The sequence below is a fragment of the Limanda limanda genome, chromosome 19 (genome assembly GCF_963576545.1).
Source record: "Limanda limanda chromosome 19, fLimLim1.1, whole genome shotgun sequence".
Classification (NCBI taxonomy): Eukaryota; Metazoa; Chordata; class Actinopteri; order Pleuronectiformes; family Pleuronectidae; genus Limanda; species Limanda limanda.
This window is the reverse complement of record NC_083654.1, coordinates 18,157,488-18,176,264: the sequence shown is the minus strand read 5'-3', so window position 1 is coordinate 18,176,264 and position 18,777 is coordinate 18,157,488. Positions and strand designations below refer to the sequence as shown.

General features: G+C 47.4%; 1 protein-coding gene across 1 annotated transcript in view; it reads left to right on the top strand.

Annotated features, from left to right (window-relative positions):
• The window catches only part of efna3a (ephrin-A3a), a 65,229-nt gene that overhangs the window by 34,436 nt on the left and 12,016 nt on the right, over positions 1–18,777 (top strand). The window lies entirely within an intron of this gene.

Genomic DNA, 18,777 nt, shown 5'->3' with positions numbered 1-18,777 from the left:
TTACCTTTTATTTATTGTTTAAAAGAAGCCTAGGTGGCATAAATTTCTTAATCTGTCAGTTTGTGTGCAGTTGACAGGGGCTATACAATAATAGGGCACATCTTATTTCATTTCTCTATTGGCTGCCCGGCAGTCATCAGTCATTAAGTTAATGTTCATATTTTAAATAAAACTTGTAAAGTTCTAAGTGAATTTGACTGTGTTGTATTTGAAGGTATGATTCAACTTTTTTCCATGGTCCAGTATTTAAAAAAAAAAAAATAACCAAAAGAAATCGCAGGAAATCGTAATATCGAATCGCAATACTTACAGAATCGCAATACATATCGTATCACCACCTAAGTATCGTGATAGTATCGTATCGGGAGGTCCCTGCCGATTCTCGTCCCTAGAGACGTCACTGCTTTTAAATGAAGAGTAAATTCACAAAACGTATTAAAAGACTAAATGAATGAATAAATATGAAATAAATGTCACGGCAGGTTTTATAGTCCATATTTTATTGTATAAATCGTGACTGGCCCACACCTGATATTTAATTAAAGGCCAGGATCAGTCAAACATGCAAGCGAGCTGATTAATCTTTCCAACACAGGTGATCGGTAATATCCTGCTCGTCGTTAAAATGAACACTGAGCCACGGATCTGTTTCACTGCGATAATCTGTCAATTTGGCTGAAGTTACAACATTTACAAAACGTAAAAAATGTTTGGGCGTGAATAATTGTATCAGTATTTTTACGGACTGCCCCCCCACTACCACCACCACCACCACCACCACACCCCCCCAGAGGAGGAAGTTATCATTGTTTTTGCAGGTAGGCAGAGCCGCCACCCCGAGTGTTGTGTGTTCAGCCCAGTTGCCATGAAGGTTATCAGGCCAGAGCACAAACTAGACGGGAGGTGGAGGTGGAGGGGAGGTGGGGTGGGGTGGGGCGGCCTCCCCACTGGTTAGGAGGCATAAGTATGCAGCACCAGTTAGCCGCTTATTTTTACCTGTGTGTGTGTGTGTGTGTGTGTGTGTGTGTGTGTGTGTGTGTGTGTACAGAGCTGTCCATCCATGTGTCTGTTTATCCGCCCGTCCTTGTGTGTTTGTGAGCGCTTACGCACTTGAGTGTGTGGTTGTGGGTGCGTGCGTGTGTGTGTGTGTGTGTGTGTGTGTGTGTGTGTGTGTGTGTGTGTGTGTGTGTGTGCCGAACCTCCCAGCAGGAGCAGCCAAAGTGCGTTCCTCTAATGTCATCCTGTGGCCGTCCTCCAGCTAAAAGCCAGCGGCTTGTTCTCCTCCGCACTCCTCCTCCTCCTCCTCCTCCTCCCCCCAATGTCACCTTTCCTCCATCCACTTTTCACTTTCTCCTCCTGGAACTTCTCCCCCCCTTCTTCCCCTCTCTCTCTCTCTCTCTCTCACCCCTTCCTTCCCCTCTCACCCTTTCTCCGTTTGTCATTTTTCATCATCTGCCCCATGTTTGCTAATCTCCGTCCTTTCTCTGCTCTCCGTCTCAATTCATCATCTCCACCTGGGTCTCGTGCTGAAGGTTAGCGAGTCGCTGATAGAGAGAGGAGAGGAGGAGTAGACGATCATAAAGACTGACAGGGGGGGGTGGGGGAGGCAGGGAGGGAAGGGGTTATCCTCCTCTTATCTCTCTCTCCATCTCTCCACCCCCTGTCTTCTTCCTTTTCTTTTGTCTTACTTTCATTCTCCTCCCTCCCTCTCTCTTTCTCTACCCCTGTCTTCTTCCTCTTCTTTTGTCTTTCTTTCATTCTCCTCCCTCTCTCTCGTCCTCCTCTCCTGATCTCTGCCCCTCCATCTGCTCCTTCCTGTCATCGCTACCCTGACTACGCTCACCTCTCCCTCCCTCCCTCTCCTCCTCCTCCCGCTGCTCCGTCCGTTCTGACAGCCGTCAATTTCAGACAGACGGACACACTTCACAGAAACAGCATGGCAAGTGAGTGTGTGTGTGTGTGTGTGTGTGTGTGTGTGTGTGTGTGTGCGTGTGTTTGTCTCTGTCTCTTTGGGCTTAATATGATGTGAAGTGTGTGTGTTTGCACGAGGTCAATTAACCCTGGGTTTGCTTTACCACTCTGAGCAGCGTGTGTTTACGGTTAGATTTTTGCATTTTTAATACGGTCACATCGTCTTTCTCTGTCACGCTTCAGTCCATATGAATGCACACACACACACACACACACACACACACACACACACACACACACACACACACACACACACAGGTACATAGGGCAGTTAGACTCTTCTATCTCTCCGCCTGTAAGGTCACAGGCAGCGCTCCTGAATGCCTGGCTACACAGGCCGGCCGCATTAGGCCCGGGATTCATGGCAAAGCAGCTCGCTCGTCTCTCTATCTGAAATTCTAATCGCCGCTCGCAGACATTACTATTCCTCCCGTGCTCCCGCCGGCCGCCTGCACGCCGCCTCAGCTTTGCACGAAAGTTTTGGTTAAACCCGTGAAGGCCAAAGCCCATTTCGTAACACCCACATTTGTATTACATATTGATAAACACTATCTGTCTGTTGCTTTCTGCCCCCAATCTGCCGCCTCCCTCCCTCCCTCCCTCTCTCCCTCCTCTCTCTTCACCTTGGTCCCCCCCCCCCGGTCCCCGTTACAACTTCAAAACACTGTTTTCCTCTTTTTTCATTCTCCACATTCACGGCGCTTTCAGCGGATTCCTTCCCTTTGTCACCAGTTATTTACGCACTACACATCTTTTCTTAACAATCTCTCCTCTCATCTTTCAATTTTCCCTCTTTTGCTCCTGCATCCCTTTCTTCTGCCTTCGCTTAAAGCATTTCACCTCTCCACTATCTGCATGCCCGGGCACACCATCCTCCATTCGACTCAATTCTTATCTCCTGCTCTATATTCCTTCATCTCCTCTTTCCCCCGATCCTCGTTCTCTATCTCTCGGCCCAGCTATACCTCTTTGCATCCTCCCTCTCCGCGCCCTCTCGCCCTCTCTCTCTCTCCCGTCCTCCCGGCCCCTCGGCTGAAATTAAACCCTGTCGGCGTGAGGCCCGGCCCGACCACGTCTCCCACCGAGGCTCCGCCGCCCGGGCCCGAGAAACAGACCTTGAAAAAACAAGATAAAGTACATCAAAACTGCAGTGGGTTCACCGCTCCATGGGCAGTGTATATTTTTGGATACCATTTTCACATTTTTACACTCTCCCCGCCCGGCTCCTCCCAGCCTGTGTGTGAGCCCCCCCCCCCCCCCTCTCTCTTTCTTTCCCTTCCCTTCTTCCTCAGACAGACGTTGTCTCAGTCTTGACAGTGAGGCGAGCCTGCAGTGATTAACATCGATTAAAGCAGCTAACGAGTCTCCTTTTCATTCTGTTGGCGTGGGTTCTGTATGTGTGTGTGTGTGTGTGTGTGTGTGTGTGTGTGTGTGTGTGTGATCGTTGGTGTGAGAGTGTGTGTGTTAAGTGTATGCGCTTCTGTGAGTGTGTTTTTTTGTGTCCATAAAGCTGTCACTCATCTGGGCTGGCGGCGTGGAGAAAGAAAAGCCCAGCTGTGAGTGCTTAGCAGTGGAGGGACCTGTGTATTTAATGGGATCGTGCACAGGCAAATGTGTGTGTGTGTGTGTGTGTGTGTGTGTGTGTGTGTGTGTGTGTGTGTGTGTGTGTGTGTGTGTGTAGTGTACATCTTACATGCACATACAGATTCAGTTGCCTGTCGAGCAGAGACTCAACCGTTGTTTTCTTGCCACGTTTGAAATGACGAGAACCAAACCCGCCCCAGGTGACCAATCAAATCCATAATTTTACCTCGAGAGCAGCATGTGCTTCGTGATGTTTCATTATGTGAGCAATCTGTCTATTTTTTTTTCTTTATAACAGTATGTGGGCCACTTTGGTAACTACACAGATGTTCAGTGCTTATGTGGCTTTGTTTGACTCTCATGTATTATATATTTGATTCACAAAAGAACAACACATTATGCAGATCACAATATATAAAAAGCATGAAAATACAATCAGATGTGGAACAAGCAAAACTCAGATGAATCGTCAAACTCTTTATATGTTCGAAATACATTCAGACTCGTATTCTTTATTCTAATTACAGTTTTTATGACCTAATAAAACTGAGAAAACAATAACGCCACACATTCAAATCTTTTAGTAACATTTTAGAGTTGATCCTTATTATTTATTTTCCTGTGTTTAACTTTATTGACCTTTTACTATCTTAGTATAATTTATTTTATGCAGTACTTCATATTTATATTATTATCTTACATCAACTTTTATTTTATTGTTCCCCTTTCCATCGGTCTCTAAATACAAACATCAAAGTTTGATTTGTATTTTTACGAGTTTGAAAAGTGTTGAATGAATAAAGTTTGATTGGTTGAAATCATCACAGCATCATATCTTTATCTGATATTCAATTTGAGCCCTGCAGGGGTTTTCGGCATCATAAAAACAACACAAATTGATTTCCCTGCACGGTGATGTTGTGTGTGCACGTCGAAACAAAAGCCGAAGAATCTGCATACGCCACGTGACCCCGTGTGTGATTGAGCGTGTTGATGCAGTCTGGTACGGTACCTGAGCACAGCGGCCCGAGCACTAACCCTCTGACTGAGCCTTTGAGGCGCACAGATTCACATCCGACATGGCTGCCTGAGCCATAAGAACAACTCCATGAATTATGAAGGGGCACAAGCCCTTCGCCGGGCCGCTCTGAGAGAGGAGGAGGAGGAGATGGAGGCAGAGATAAGTGAGGATCGGAGATGGCCGGAGAGATAGTGCCGAGCGAAGCAAAGTGGGGGGGAAAATAAAGGAGGAGGAGGGAGAGATGGCACAATGAGAGAGAGAGAGAGGGAGATAACGCGTGTAGTGGAGTGAGAGGGTGTTTGTTATGGAGTGGGGAAGAAAGTGTGTGTGTGTGTTTGTGACTGATTGTGTGTGTGTGTGTGTGTGTCGACGCTGCATCGTCCCCAAATCCAACCAGCTGCGTGACGAATTGTTATCCATGCAATTGGATTTACGCTCATCACTGGGTCCACAGACGCAACGTTTTCACACAGACGTGACGAGCGCCACGCAGGCTTTGTTCCAGCCTCTTCAAACAGTTTACACTGCAGAGGTGGAAGCAGCTCGCCAGGCGGGGGTCCGCTGCCCACCGTCACCAGACCCCCAGAGGAATACACCCAGCGAAAAACAAGGGGGACGATTCCCTTTTTTGTCCCTTTTTACGCCAATTATCTAATGTGTGATATTGGCGCCTGGCTGCCTGTCACACGCAGTCGCTCGGTTTTATTCTGTCTTTTAATCTTTCCAGTAATCTCTCTGCCGCCGCTGAGCCGGTGTCACAGCAGTGAACTCCAAGACAAGGCAATTCCATTAGGAGATGGCATGAGGCGGCATTCATTAGTGGCCCGGGCCAGATGCTGCACTGCACTGAAGGGAAGCAAGTGCGTGTGTGTGTGTGTGTGTGTGTGTGTGGGCCGGGGAGGGGTGATTGAATTTGATTCCTCAGGATAATGTATTGTGCCTCATCACAGAGTTGTTCCAGAAAGGGGGGGGGGGGGGAGGAGGTATTGTGACTATTGAGAGGAGCAGGAGTATTTTTGTGCAGTGTAACAACCTCGCTCTGTTCCAGCTCTCTCTCTCTGTGGAGCCTCACCTGAGCCTGCTCAGTATTCAAGGCTCTCCATCGTCCACTCAAATCTCTCCATCTCCTGGAGCTGATTTAACAGGAAGCCTTAAGGCCGGCGCATGCTTCTGCGTTTTCCCGGGCCCCTCACGGCCCTCCGTACGTCCTTACGTGCGTCGGCCAATTTTTCTAACTAGACGGCAAAGCCCCGCAAGCGTCACCCGGCCGCGAGGGCTGTGATTGGTCTGCTGACTACATCATTTCCGGAGTCGCATTTCCGGTTCATGCCCGGAAACCACGGAAGATTTAGAAGAACGAATATGGACCAGATAGAAGAGAACTTGGCAGAAGAGATCCGACGCTATGTCCACTAGTATAACCCGTCACTAACCGCCAGAAAAAGGCTCTGAGGAGCTGCCGTGGCGATGTATATAAATCGCTCTTCTTCGTGCCACACACGAAGAAGTGCTGACTTCGACAAAAAACATTACTCCGCCTAGTGTTCTGGCGGGGAATTGCATGGCAACCCGCGCAACGGTTGGAAACCATGAATGAGAACGAGTCCTGCGTTACAGCTGCGTGCCTGCGGGGCCCTGACGACGCAGAAGCATGCGCCGGCCTTTAGCCTCCTGCACCCAGCCTCCTGCACCCAGTCCTCCCAGCCTCCTGCACCCAGTCCTCCCATCCTCCTGCACCCAGTCCTCCCAGTCTCCTGCACCCAGTCCTCCTGCACCCAGTCCTCCCATCCTCCTGCACCCAGTCCTCCAATCCTCCTGCACCCAGTCCTCCCAGTCTCCTGCACCCAGTCCTCCTGCACCCAGTCCTCCCAGCCTCCTGCACCCAGTCCTCCCAGCCTCCTGCACCCAGTCCTCCAATCCTCCTGCACCCAGTCCTCCCAGTCTCCTGCACCCAGTCCTCCTGCACCCAGTCCTCCCATCCTCCTGCACCCAGTCCTCCAATCCTCCTGCACCCAGTCCTCCCAGTCTCCTGCACCCAGTCCTCCTGCACCCAGTCCTCCCAGCCTCCTGCACCCAGTCCTCCAATCCTCCTGCACCCAGTCCTCCCAGTCTCCTGCACCCAGTCCTCCTGCACCCAGTCCTCCCATCCTCCTGCACCCAGTCCTCCAATCCTCCTGCACCCAGTCCTCCCATCCTCCTGCACCCAGTCCTCCCAGTCTCCTGCACCCAGTCCTCCCAGTCTCCTGCACCCAGTCCTCCCAGTCTCCTGCACCCAGTCCTCCCAGTCTCCTGCACCCAGTCCTCCCAGTCTCCTGCACCCAGTCCTCCTGCATCCAGTCCTCCCAGTCCTCCTGCACCCAGTCCTCCCAGTCTCCTGCACCCAGTCCTCCCATCCTCCTGCACCCAGTCCTCCCAGTCTCCTGCACCCAGTCCTCCCAGTCTCCTGCACCCAGTCCTCCCATCCTCCTGCACCCAGTCCTCCCAGCCTCCTGCACCCAGTCCTCCCAGTCTCCTGCACCCAGTCCTCCCATCCTCCTGCACCCAGTCCTCCCAGTCTCCTGCACCAAGTCCTCCCGGCCTCCTGCACCCAGTCCTCCCAGTCCTCCTGCACCCAGTCCTCCCAGTTCCCTGCTCTTCCTCCCCTGTCTGCTTGCATCATCAAGCAGCAGCTGTGCTGTTAGAAACTGTCCCGAAGAAGTAAACACGCTGAGAGATGCATCGCCTCTCCGAGGATGTCTCACACCAACTGCTTTCAGAATGCTCCTCTCTTTATCTCCTCGCTTACATAAGTGCCTATATGTACCGGCTGCAACCTTCACAATTCACAGCCTTGGGAGAAGAAGAGTGATGGAAGGGAGAGGCCAGATAGAGCGGTAGGCGAGGAATGTATGAAAGAAGACGCAAAAGGCCAGAGAGATAGAAGGTGGATGGAAGGGAAAAACAGAACAAAAGAAGGGGAGGAACCGTGCAGGTGACGCAGAGGAGAGGGAGAAGGATGAAGGGGAACCGGAAAAAACACGCACTGTCAATTATTCCAAAGAGAAATGACCGGCGTGGCTCAGATGATGCTTTGAAAATACCCGGCTGGCATCACCTGCTAATGGGCCGCAGATTGACATGCTATACCTGAGCAGACTCCCCTCCTCCCTCCTCCCTCCTCCCTCCTCCCTCCTCCCACCTCTCCCTCCTCCCTCCTCCCTCCTCCCTCCTCCTGCACAGGCTCTTATCAGCGCTCTCTGCCAGAACGTGTAAATAATTACTCCATGACCACTCTGCTGTGCGAGCTGGAGGCTTGTTTGCACAAAGAAAGGAGAATATATTTTAAAAAAGGGGGCTATGGGTTATTTTAAGAAAATGGGTGAATTATTTATGGGGGGCCCTGTGAGGAAGTGTTTGTGCCTCTTAATGTTTCGTTGTGTTACCGGGGATATGAAACGCTAAATGACATCATACGAGGATGTTTATCTGTTTAAGTTAATTATGTTAGGCCGCTGCAACCAGGGAGCAGGGTCGCTTTGCTTAGAGATTTGGTTTATGGTTTTAAAAAATGTGTGCGTACAGGCGTGTGTTTGTTTAGTGTGTTTGTGTGTGTGTGTGTGTGTGTGTGTGTGTGTGTGTGTGTGGTGGTCTCTATGGGGGGGTTACGTACCTACATGAGACCATGCAGTTGCCATGGCTCGCAGATAAAAGAGCAGATTATTCTTCTTGGCATCCTTTGGGCTGGCACTGCCTGAATATCATCCTGTGTTAATCTGACCCAGAACCACTTTCCTTCATCTTTCTTTCTTTCTTTCTTTCTTTCTTTCTTTCTTTTCCACCTCTCCCCGACTCCCTCTCTCCCTCTCTCCTGTTCTTTGTTCCTCTCCTCCGTGTGCCAGCCCAGAGTCGTGGCTTAAAGACAGAGGTTTTTTTTTTAATTTATTTTTTTTGAAAGTGAACACCCTACTGCGGTTGACTTCCTGTGAGAGGAGCCGGGTCCCTCGCACACTGAGCTTCAAAGCTTTGCATATTGCACTTTATAAAGATAACACAGGCGCTGCTGTAGCCTAGAAGCTCATGAGGCTCTCTGCGGTTTCACCCTTGCGTCATATTTGACTCATATTTTCTCACATGTGGCGTTTTTTTCAGTTTATTCTTTGGAACGCGTGAACGCTAAGCTGCTGAGCGTTGGAATGGGAGCGGCCTGTTTGTTCGGCCTGTGGTGATTCTGGTCGAAGCGATTCTTTCTGAAACTGTGAAAAAGTGATCTGCAGTAATTGTGCTGCGGCAAAAATAAAGACGTGTAGCTTGAACTCTGAAGCTGCTGCACAAAGAGCTGTTTACCTGTTTATTCAAAGGTCAGTGAAGCAGAACCAAAAACTGGAGATTCAGTTGTCGTGATCGAGTCCTAGCCGCCGCTGTCACAGAGCTCTGGTCTTCTGTTTTAAAACCTTTTTATAAATACTGAATATCTCGTGTCCAAATCGAACCACATTAGAAACATGCCAAGAGTTTAGATGGATAAAGGACATATTTAGTGTGAAATAAGCAACAGTCTGTGCCGGGGCTGAGTTTCTCCACAAATGCCAAAAGCAGAGGATGTCACAAACTTAAGAAACCGATCCTGTCAGCTTGTGGGTGGAGCTCAAAGGGCTCCTCGGCTGCAGGTGAGCTGTGAGGGGGGGGGAGACTATGAATATGGGCGGGGTCTGATTAACATATTCATAGATCGCAGTCACAAAAAGAAGGAGGATGTAGATCTTAGAGGCACGACAAACCTTTTGAATATGTCATTTTTAGGAACCAAGAAGTTTTACGGAATGTAATAAACTGTTGAGTATAGGAAATCTCTGTAAAGCATCATCTACTATTCCCCTCTATTCATTTCATTCAGATCCCCTATATTATTTCCTCCACTAAATTATAGTATAGGATTCCTATTTAACTAAAGGTAAGATAAATAAATAAATACACAATCATTCTGCCACATTCAACAACCTGAGACCATATTAAACTAATAGTTTTGATTATACTGCATCCTCACCTGAACATAGACACAAAAACACACGTAATTATTTAGCTCCGAGTTGGACAGTCATCTTCACGTACGAATGTGTGACCTTTGAGTGAGAACAGGCGACACGGGAGAATGAGTTGTGCTCCTCATTATTCGACAGCACGACTCCGCGGAGCCGACAAGTGGCGAGCGAGCGGCAGAAGGTTCAATGTTAGTGACATTAGCTGAGGAGTGGGCTCGTGCAGAGAGCAGATGTGGGTGATCAAGCCTTTAACAGTGAGGCACAATTAGAGCGTCACCTTGAGAGAGATGGACTCTTGTTATTGCGGCGTGTCGAAGGATACAACAAGACAGCAGAGGCCCCGGTTCGGATGAGTATTCGGGGACAGGCATCACCTCGTGAGACCTCCGGGGGGTCTCATGGAAGGAATTCCCAATTTTTCTTCCTCCATTCTGACATTTTAATTATCACCAGATTTTTTGGGGACATCGCTGAGACCGTAGCTTTGATATGTTTTTTAAAAATCTCAGTTGCATTAAACTAAATCCTGCTCATTAAAACTTGGAGTTTTATAGCGGGATTTGAGTGCTCACTAAAGTGTAAGTCATGGTGCTGCCAGTCTGAGTTGCCTCGCCGATGCAAAGCCCCAAGCCGAGGGGCCAATTAAATCCAGAGAAGCCTTCCCAAGAGGCCCTTGGAAAGATTCCACTGTAATAAAAGTAGAAAAGATGCCCAGTGGCCTCTCTTATATTTATTTTATGCAAAGAGTCTAGTTGGAGGAGAGGCACCGTTTAATATTCAACTGTGTCATCCATATTTCTGTTTGATATTTAAACTTCCTCTTTGAATGTCTAGAAAGTAAAGAGCAGCTTAAGTCACATAGATTAATCAGGGAAATTTACGCCTGTTCATGTTTCTTCCGAACGCGCCGGCGGCAAACCCATAATGCTTTGCTGGAGATTTAATCATAGGTCAGAGCTGTGGAAATGGCGTTATGATGCCGAGCGTGATCGGTTTTGTTTCCCTCCGTGCCGCTGCTCAAATACACACGACCACCGAGGATGACGATCAAGTTTCTGCTTGACTTCTTACGATTAGGATTGCAAAATTCCGGGAGTATTCAAAGTTGGAAACTTTCCATGAATTAACGGGAATTAACAGCAATATACAGGAATTAACGGGAATAAACTGGAAATGTTGTGGGTCATTTATACTAACTGTATTTACCTTGTCATATACAGACATAAATATAAATATTTTGTTTTGTCATAGGCTGATTTGAGCCCTGAGGAAACTTTGGGCACTTTAGGACTATATGCTTCTGCATCGTTGTGTCATTCTTAACATAGGTCTTTGCACAGTATTTGCAAATGTACACAGCCTTTCCTTCTACATTGGATGGGGTGAAATGTCTCCACACATGAGAGAGTGCACGTGGCATTGTTCTGTAGAATAAGATGAGAAAAAAGTTTGTAAAAAAACACTAATGCAATGCCAGAGATATAAATAGTTAGCCAAACAATTGGAATCGTCTGTGAAAATATTTTACAATTGATGGATAAATGAATGGAAATAGGCTAGATGAACAGATGAACAATCCTCAATCAGCATGCTAATATATTTTCCCCAGTTATATCATGGAAACTTACCTGACTAGTCCTGCACACTACAGCAGGCCTCAATAGCCCTGCTGTAGAGTGAAGGATGCTGGGAATTATCTGCATGTGATGGAAGAATGCTCAGTGGAGGGTTGAAACTCAACGTGCAGTGTGTGCTGCATTCCATACATCTTTAAAATAGAGTTTTGAATGATGTTTTTATTGCTCAGCGTTTAATTTGCGTATTTTCTTTTTTTTTTTCAAAATTCCCGAGCCAAACTTCCCATGGAAAGTCTCCGGAAAGTTTCCGGAAATTTACCGTAAACTTTCCGCCCCTTTGCAACCCTACTTACGATGGATCTATTTCTTTACAACGATGCAAATGTGAGCAGTTCAACCAAAGGGGGAAGTTTTATCTTTGTGACTTGTTTTATTTAATGACTTTTAAATGTTACTGTTGTCAGTTTTTGTCTTTTCTCTAAGTCTGCATTGTTAAAAAGCTCAAAGTCCAAAGAAACTCAAAGAAAAAAACACTGAAGCACCTGAAACGCCTCGTCTAGCAGTCATGTGAGATGTAGTGTAACAGCTTTTTTTGTGCACAACAATCTGACATTTGCAGCAGCTTCTGAAGTGTGTGAAGTTTTTTCCCCTGTTGTGCATCACTGTAAATTGAGTTTATTTGGTCGGCTGGTTAGACAAAGCCATCTGAAGCTCTTCCCTGGGGCTGTGAGGAATAGTGATCGGGATCTCTCACCACATTCTGGTGTTCCGTACACAAAGGGATTCATCAGAATAACTGACAGGCAGCCCTTGTAGCAGACATTTTCATTTTTTCCTCTTGAATGGCTCCTCCCGGCTCCTGACTCATCCCTGCATCACTTCCTCCACCGGCTAATACATCCAGTGGTGCAACCAGAAATCCCGAGTCAATATGTGACACTGCATGTTTGTCACAAAGGGACATTTGCCTCAGTTAGTGCTTTATAATTCTGATGCAGCTCTCTCCAGCGCCGCCCACTTTACTAAAGAGACGCTGGGAGCGAGGCAGCGAGAGACAAAGACACCGGGGGGGCCAGACGCAGGGTGGAACAGCGAGCACGGAGACCATCCATTAAGTGAAAGCTCCATTTCCCAGCCCCTGTGTCGGCAGGAATCGGCCTCACAAGCTGCTGGAAGCTGTTCCTCATCCTAAAACTGCTCTGTGACCTCCTACTGAGAGAGGAGGGGGAGACCGGGGAGATTGGTTTATAGGAAATCACCAAAATATCACTTTGAACTTTCTTCATATTCAAACTACAGCAGCAATCATTTAGTGTTTCGCTCATGAGGTTGTTTGAACTCATCGATGCTGTTGTGTAAATGCCACGACCGGGCAACATCAACAAAAATGTATTAATTACCAAAGTGATTAATTCATTTGGTGTTTCTCTGCAGCAGCACAGTGGAGTTTGTGTACTCGGTAATTAATCAGCATTTAATCGTAACGCACATAATGACGATCAATATTCATTAGAAAACATCGTCTTTTATCGTTGCGTTGAAGTTTGATGAGCCTCAGCTTCATATTCTGTGCATTGAGCAGAAGCTGTAAGAAACACACCCTGTCCTCACTGCAGGCCACGGAGAAGCTGACCTGTGATTGGTTTGAATTGATAACCTGCCGTTACCGTGATTGGTTGGAGAAGGTGATTGCCTCAAGGTGTCCTTAAGCAAGACTTGTAATTGCATCAGCAGTAGAGTGTATTCTGTGGGTGATGCAGGGGTCAGGAGACAGCACTTTGGATTTACAGGACGGATTCAAGGTGCAGACGTCCGCAAAGCATTTTCCCACATTCATAAAAGCAAGGGGGAAGAAACATGGCAGAAGTTTTCAAGTGATGGGAGTAAAGGTGGAAGGTCTGGGGATAAACCGTGGAGAGGTTTATAGAGAAATGGGTAAATATGAAAAAGGTGATCCTCTTCAATTTGTCTGCGGCCGGGGAGGACAGAGGTGGAGGAGGAAACCGGTGGATGAGTCCCGCTGGTGTAATAGCGATGGAGGAGAGTTGCAGTGTCGGCCTCTTCACACAAACTGGCTCAGCACTTGTTTCACCCTCGATCCTCCATTTTGGATCGAAACGCTGTAAATCGGGCCGTTGATTGCGGCGTTAACTCAATCAGTGGCGACTCGCAGGAGATAGTGTGTGTGTGTGTGTGTGTGTGTGTAAGTGTGTGTGTAATGGGTGCCGTTGTCTTTTGTGTGCATGCGTGCATCCACGAGTAATGAGTTTAGGTGCTGAGGTAAAGAGAAAAACAGCGTAGCTTAGCTTGTCCCCTGCCAGAGGACCCGAGAGGATGAGTCTTGTCGATGGTAAACAGACGACGGGTAAATAGCATTTTAAGTCACGCCATTTCACGCACCGCTGGCTTATCGTCCTGATGAGGCTGATGTTGATTACCCCAGAGAGAGTGTTTTTTTAAGGGCCATCAATGACAAAGCCATGCTGACCTCATCTCTAATGAGAGACAACAATACAAACCCGGCAACCGAGGAACCTGTACAGGAGGTAATTCGATTAAAAGTTCAACACATTATGTTTTCATCTGAGCCATTGAGGATCAAAAAAATAATAAACAATGCACACGCACAAAAAAACAACATTGTACCGTCAATTAGACCGAGATTACTTACTGTGGGTGTAGGGAGTGAGAGAGTCTGAGCAGCTACAAGAGCGTTTATGCAGAAGTCGATTCTTTCAATTAAATTATCCTGACTCCGCGCTGCTATTTTTGACACTGAAAAGCTCTGTTCAAAATTGCTTTGTAGATATTTGAGCACATAAACCAAGTGGGAGGGAAGAAAAAGCTCAGGAAATCTTTGCAAGAAATTAAATCGGGAAAAGAAAATCTGCTCAAATAAAGCAGAGACCGTCAGAAGATAACATTTTCATTTCCCGCTGATGTTATTCTGTACAAGTGAGCCACTGACAGCTGCTGATATATAGATTCACATCAGCACCAAGACCCATGAAGAGCTGAAAGCCACAAGTGTCTGATTCTCCGCAGTCAGAAGTTATTTCTGGGTTTTTGGACGATGTTCGTCAAAAAGCAACCGCTTGTCTCTCTCAGCTGCTTTTAATGGATTTTTCTCTTGAGAACAGTTGGAGCCTGTGGCAGTAATGTGAGTCGAACCCACAGCAGAAGAAACAGCACTGACTTCAGACTGAGGGATACCTCTGTGGATTCAGACTCCTCGTACCCATTCATGTCGGGAGGAAAAAAAATAAAACAAATACACTTGTACTACTTTTATTTTTCCTTATAAGTCAGCCCATGTGTCTGATTTCACTTTAAAGCAAACAGAACCTATTACACAGGACATGGATTCTTATTCTACAAAGGACATTGGTTTGGTTTCATTCTAGGCTTTGATTGACATCACTCGTGGGCAAAGTGAGGGAAACTTTCTCATTTTCGTGGGTTTCAAACGATGTTTTTACTTTTTATAGATTTACCGCAGGTTGTAGAAAACGCTCTGTTTCCGTCCACTGCATGTTTCTAAGTGTTTTTAGCTGTAGTGCTACGTTGCCATTGTTATTTATTGATACCGGCAGTATTCTCCAAAGACTCTTTTTAGCGCTGATGTGAAAGGTGCAGCGGTGCTATCTTTGTCTCGCTCTCCCTCACTCGCTCTCCCTCTCTCCCCCCCTCGTTCTCTCGGCCTCCCCTGGCAGCCTTCGACAGCTTGTGCAGCCTTTGCTAACTAGCTGTGCACTCCCACTCATAGGAAAATGATGATGAGACAGCAAAAAAAAAACACCACAGAGACAATGCACGGAGGAAAGAGTGTGGTTGGGGGGGGGGCGAGCGAGTCGGAGGCTGCAGGAAAAGAGAGAGAGAGAGACAACAGGAGAATGAGAGCCATCAGTCTTTTTTTATGCACTTTTACCACATGTGTGTTCATCCCTGGGGGAGCACTATGTCTCTGTCTCGCCCTCTGCCTCCCTTTCCATCCCTTTCTTCATTGTCATCATTCAGTGCATTCTCCTCTCCTCCCCTCCTCCCTCCACCGTCACTTATTAAATCTCCTCTCACCCCCTTCCTCTGTTTCTCTTCTCCTCTATACTCTCCTTCCGTTCCCATCTGCCCTGCAACCTCTCTGTCTTGTCCCACTAAGTGGACTGCTTATATAACAGTATACACCTAGCGGGACCCCCCACCCCCCCCTCTTCTCACCCTAACAGCCTGTTCTCCTCACTCCACCCTATTAGTCGTCTTCTTTCCTCCTGCACCATCTTACCTCCTCTTTTTCCTGCAGAATAAAATTGTCTCTCCTGCTTCCCCTAGCGCTGACATTTACCTTATTATTCAGGTTGTTTCCACCCATCCATAATCTTTAGAGGATAGAGGGAGTCAGCCGGAGCCGACCCAGGCAGACATTGGGCGTGAGGAGGCGTACACCCTGCAGAGGTCGCCAGTGTATCACAGGGTCGACACACAGAGACAAACAGCCATTCACATTCACACCTACTGAAAATAGTCTTCAATTAATCTGAATTACATGACTGAAACATGAACATGTGTCCAAATATAATGTTGTAGATTGAATTTGGTCGATTTTTGGACAGTGGATTCAATACAAGAAGCAAACTGAAGAGTGAGAGCTGTGAACTACCTCTTTTTCACATTTCAAGCTGCGTTCAGACATTCACTGAACTCTGCAGATACTCTTCTTCTCCAGAGGGTGTGAACTCAAATGTCAGAGTGAGAAGCGCCAGACTTGCTCCTTTCTCCTCCTATAATAAAAACATTCTGTAGAAATGAAGGAGAAGTCGATAAGAGAACAGGGCATAGTGAGTGAGTGGGGGGGATTTGATGACGCTTGAAACTTGCAACAGATGCAAAAATGACAAAAACAAAAACAAAAAGCGGTGTCACACACGTAGAAGACACAGACGAAGATGTCGAGGGAGTTTGTGTTGATAAGAGCCGACGCTGGTGTCTGTGTGTTGTCAAAAGAAATCACATGATCTAATGAGTTAATACGTCACTTCCTGCCTCCGCCTCCTGCTCCCGGCGGCTCCGCCTCCCGCCTGAATAATGAAGAGGATTTGTTGCTGTTGTGAACGGGTCTGTGCAGAAACCCTCTGTGTGAAAAGTAGCCGGTTCTCTGGACTTTACCCTCAGGTCATGTCTGAAAAACATCCTTTGACTCACTGATGAATAAATAAACCTGAGGAATATATATATATAATTGTTTGCAGACCTGCACTCACTTCCTGCTTTTACATTCCAGGCACGTGGATGCACCAAATAATCCATGATTGCCCATTACAGAGGCCTCGTGTACAGTTCACTGTTACATGTTCCTGTCTCGGCAGCCAATAAATCTTGAGAACAGATGCAGTGATGGTGGATTAGCTGCATTTGTTTTACTGTCTCAGTGCGTTTCTTCCATAAATTACACTACACGCACACACACACACACACACACACACACACACTGCTTCCCCATTCCTCATTGACTGTGTCACTCTCCGACTTTCCACATCCAGCCTTCTCCAGGTCTCACGTTTTCGTATTTCATCTCCTATCTATTTACCATTCCACAGCCATTGTACCTCTTTATCTAGCCCTACCTCTCCTCCCCGATCTCAAACTTCCTCCCCTTCCCTACCACCAACCAACCAACCCACCCCCCCCCCCCTCTCTAAATATAGTCCCTTTGAAGCGGTGGCTGTGTTGTCTCTTCTTCGCAACACTGCAAGACAAAAGTCTGTCATCTCACATCTGAGCAGCCGGGAGAGAGAGAGAGAGCGCCGATAAGATTGATGGCCCAGAAAAAAAAAGAGAGACCCTGGTTAAGAGAAGTGATATTCATCTGCCTCAGCATGTGTGTGTAAATGAAGGGAAGAGGTGCAGATGAAAAGGAGGAGGGGAGCGGAGGAGAGGATCCACACAGAAAGAGGAGCAGTTGTAACGCTACAGAGATAAAGATGGCGAGACGGAGAGAGAGAGAGGGCGAGAGAGCGAGAGAAAGCCGGAGAGGTGTTATGACATTTATGATCCTCATTTTGTAATTGAATAGTAATCCCTCTGGAGGCCTGACCTAGTAACGTATTGTTAAGTATACGTTTGTGTGAGCTGTGTGTGTAGGTGTGTGTGTGTGCTGGCACAGTGTGTACACAGTGAGGGTTGTTTGTGTGAGTGTGTGTGTGTGTTCCCCTTTGTATGTGTGTAACAGTAAAATGTGTAAGAGAGAAGAGACAACCAGGAAGAGGAGGAACAAAAATGAGTGCAGAGGAAAGAGGAGGGAGATTTGCTCCTTAAACTCACTACAGCATAATACCTCCACCTACTGGCGCATATGAGTCATTACAGGCTGGTTGGTGCAGGTTACGCATCACTGCAGCCAAGGACAATTCCCATCTCATCAGCTCACCTGCAGGAGCCCTTCTAATGACTTCTACTCTGTCTAATTACTGATTGTGTAATGAACATAATAAGTATACTCAGCATTGAAAACAGTGAGGATCACAGCAGGGGGGGGGGGGCTTGGAAGGGAAATCATACCACATCATCGTCTCAGGGTTACACTGGGCCCTCATGTACGTCTCACACACACACACACACACACACTCGACTTGGCCTGTACCTGTTAATACTCACGGCCTCCTCATCCATCAGTGGTGGTTTTCCAGGAGGAAGTGGGGGGGGTGGGGTGGGCTGGTCCATCCTCATGTGCGCCCCTAGGCCCCTGGCATACATCGCCACATGACAGGTTCTCTTTCCGCCTCAGTGACCCGGCCTGCAGCGGGCTCGGGGGGGGGGGGGGGAGACAAGAGTGCAGATTATCGCTCTCAGCGCCGCAGGCTCGAGTGAGACTGTGTGTGTTTTTTTATATAGAATTGGGGGGGGGGGGTGAAGGTGTAGGAGTTTATCGCTTGAAGAGAAAGGATTACAGCTCTCTGGCCTCGTTGTGTAGCTGTTGTGATTCCTGTCGGGGTGAAAAGGTCACGTCATCGATCAGCTGGTCTATTTGTGTTTTATTAATGTATGACTTTTTGATTTGCACAGCATTATAAAGTAAATACAGCTTCATTTGCTACTTATGTCCATGTTGATATTATACTGATGGACCAATTGTTTTTCCAATCATAAAGATGTATTTAAAGACATATTTTAATTTGAATATACATGTGATGATTTGTCTGGACGGACTGAACTCCCACTTCTGGTTTTATTTTGTTTTTCACTCCCTCTCCAGCTTCACTTCCTCCCATTGTCCAGCTTCTCGCCACTTCTCTCACCCACACCTGCCCGTCATCGCTCACCCAGTATAAATACACCTGCTCACACAGCGCTCTCTGTCAGAGGAGGCGTGTCTCCATCCAGGGGCGGGATCCTCCAGTTGGAGACCGATTGTGTCACAGCGGTGAAACTGTCCCGTCCCGTTTCAAAGGCTTTAAATGTAGTGGAGTCTTTCCATCGCAGTGAAGCCAGGGCTCTAACGGGTGGATCCTTTTTATTGCGCCTTGATGACGAGTTTCAAAGGAGGCAAGTGGCGAGACATCCAATGCTTCAGCGCCATGTTTCAACCAAACCCAACAGCTAGTAGTCCAAAACC